Source organism: Zalophus californianus, chromosome 4 (genome assembly GCF_009762305.2).
Source record: "Zalophus californianus isolate mZalCal1 chromosome 4, mZalCal1.pri.v2, whole genome shotgun sequence".
Lineage (NCBI taxonomy): Eukaryota > Metazoa > Chordata > Mammalia > Carnivora > Otariidae > Zalophus > Zalophus californianus.
This window is the reverse complement of record NC_045598.1, coordinates 62,151,888-62,154,777: the sequence shown is the minus strand read 5'-3', so window position 1 is coordinate 62,154,777 and position 2,890 is coordinate 62,151,888. Positions and strand designations below refer to the sequence as shown.

Below are 2,890 nucleotides of genomic sequence, written 5' to 3'. Positions count from 1 at the left end.
AAACAAAAACAAAAACAAAAAAACAACCAAACCCCCCAAAAAGTTAAACCCATGGGATTTTTGTTTTGCTGTTGTGCTTAATATACATAAAGTAATGGATACCAAGCATTCATTTTTACTTGTACATTTATTCTTAGGTTGTCTAAAACATTTAAATACAAATAAAATGAGGGTTGCAAAAATAATGAAAGCAAACAGCAGGGAACTTTACAAATAATGGAATATGAACCATTATTCTGCCCTTATCCAGAGTAAATTGGGTCACAGTGAAAGCAACACTTCTGCAATTGTAGTCAAAGGTGTGCACCTTGAGAATGAGTATTCACAGATACATGTGGTTCAACATGTAATATCCACGGGGTACCTATTTCTACTACAGCCTTGTAAGTGCTCCAGACTTAAAATATCCACAATAACTACACCTGTGTCTGGAACCAGGTATTTCTTTTATTCCCCACCAAGACAAACCAGTATGTAGGCAGTTTTCTCTGCTTAGACATGGAAGCAGTTTTAACACTGGCCTTTGTGAAGCCACAATGTACCAAATGCAGTATGCAAAACATTTATAACTAGTATAAAAGTTCCACATCCCCATACTGGCCACCCCAAGATGAAAACAGGTAACTCCCTAAACGTTAACTGACTCTACTCCCCTAATATTAAACATAAAAACCATATGGGAAGAATAGGAATTCAAATAGAAGTAACATAAATCTGTCATAAGTCATAAACAAAAAACTATTTGTGGAACAGCATGAATGACAAATGGTGTGCTGTGTAAATTTTAGAATGAGGAAGACAAAAGTTGGAAGGCCAGCTAATTTTCCCCTCCTTCTCCTGCTTCAGTTCAACTCCGTCTCCTTGGGTATCCGAAGTCCACAATGTCAGGTTGTCTCGAGTAATTGCATTGTTAGTGTGCTTTTTTTTTTAAAGATTTTTATTTATTTATTTGAGAGAGAGACAGAGAGAGCACAAGTAGGGGGAGGGGCAGAGGAAGAGGGACAAGCAGACTCCCTGCTGAGTGGGGAGCCTGATACAGGGCTGGAGCCCAGGACCCCAAGATCATGACCTGAGCCAACATCAGATGCTTAACCGACGAGCCACCCAGGCACCACAAAAGTGCTGTCTTGGTATGACTCTTCACTTAATGTATCAAGTTCAGCAATGGTTTTATCAAAAGCTGTCTTTGCAAGAGAGCAGGCTTTCTCCAGGGAGTTCAGAATCTTAAAATAGAACACAGAGAAGTTAAGGGCCAGACCCAACCTGATAGGATATGTTGGTTGCATTTCCTTTTTTGCTGCTTTCAAAACTTCTTGGTATGCCTGTTTTGACTGATCCACAATCTCCTTATCATCACCAGCAGAAACCTCGGCCAAGTAATAGTAGTCATCTCCTTTCATTTTCAAATAAAAGACTGCTCACCTGTGAAGCCCTAAGGATCAAAAACTCCCAAAAGAGACCGAACATCATTGCAGACATCTTTTAGCTTGGTCTCAATTTTCTCTCTGTATTCTCAAACCATCTGCTGTTTTTCTCAGCACCTTCCATCTTTTGCTCAATACTTGAGATGACCCTCCAAGATGACCTATGGGCTCCCACAACATTTTTATAAGCAGTTGAGAGAAGGTTCCTCTCCGCATTGAATAATTCAGCTTTTTGCTTAGTTACAGACTTCAGGCAGGCTGCCATGTAAACACATTGCTCAGCCTGCTCAGTCAGTTTGGCCCTCTGTACCAGCTCATTTCTATCCAGGACTGGATGTTCTATTCTAGAGTGGGTGGTGGTGGACAGATGGGGGCTCGGCATTCTCTGAGCAGCAGTGACGAGGCTGAGACTCTCAGGAATTTATACTTTAAAAAAATAGACTTTATTTTTTTAGAGCAGTTTTAGGTTCACAGCAAAATTAAGCAGAAAGTACAGAGTTTTCACATGCCCCTTTCCCCCACACATTCACAGCTTCCTCAACACTCAACATACCAAACCAGAATGATGTGTTTGCTATAACTGGTGAATCTACATTGATACATCGTTATCACCCAAAGTCCATAGTTTACACTAGAGTTCACTCTTGAGTTGTACATTTTCAGATTTTAACAAATGTACAATGACATGTATCCACCACTGTAGTATCATAAAGAATAGTTTCACTGCCCTAAAAATCCCCTGTGCCTTTTCTACCCTCCATTCCCCAGCCTCTGGCAAACACTGATCTTTGTAATCTCCATATTTTTGCCTTTTCAGAATGTCATATATTTGGAATCATACAGTATGTATTGTTTTTCTTGTTTAGTTTTAAGAATTTTTTATATATTTGTGTATCAGTTCATTATCAGACATATTGTTTACAAATATTTTCTACCATTCTGTGCTTGTCTTTTCATTCTCCTAACAGTGTCTCTCACAGAGCAGAAGTTTTTAATTTCAGTGAATTCTAGTTCATCATTTATTTCTCTCATGGATCTGGTCTTTGGGGTTGTATCTAAAAAGTCATCAGCAAACCCAAAGTCATCTAGATTTTCTCCTAGGTTATCTTCTAGGAGTTTTATAGTTTTGCATCTTGCATGTAAACCTATCATCCATTTTGAGTTAATATTTGCGAAGAATGTAGGGTCTGTGTATCGATTCATTTTTTTGCATGTGGTTGTCCAGTTGTTCCTGGACCATGTGTTAAAAAGAGAATTTTTCCTACATTTTGTTTTGTGCATTTGCTCCTTTGTCAAAGATCAGTTGACTATATTTGTGAGGGTCTATTTCTGGGGTCTCTATTCTGTTCCACTGGTTTGTTTGCCTATTTTTCACCAATCATGCTGTACTGATTACTGTATTTATGACTGGTGTCATAAATCAGTCACAAAACAATTTGCTGGGATTTTTATTAGAATTGCATTTA

The 2,890-nt window shown here is 38.5% G+C and overlaps 1 pseudogene; it reads right to left on the bottom strand.

Moving 5' to 3' along the window:
- Positions 1–738: 738 nt before the first annotated feature.
- Positions 739–1,806, bottom strand: LOC113926639 (annotated as a pseudogene).
- Between the last annotated feature and the right edge of the window lie 1,084 nt (positions 1,807–2,890).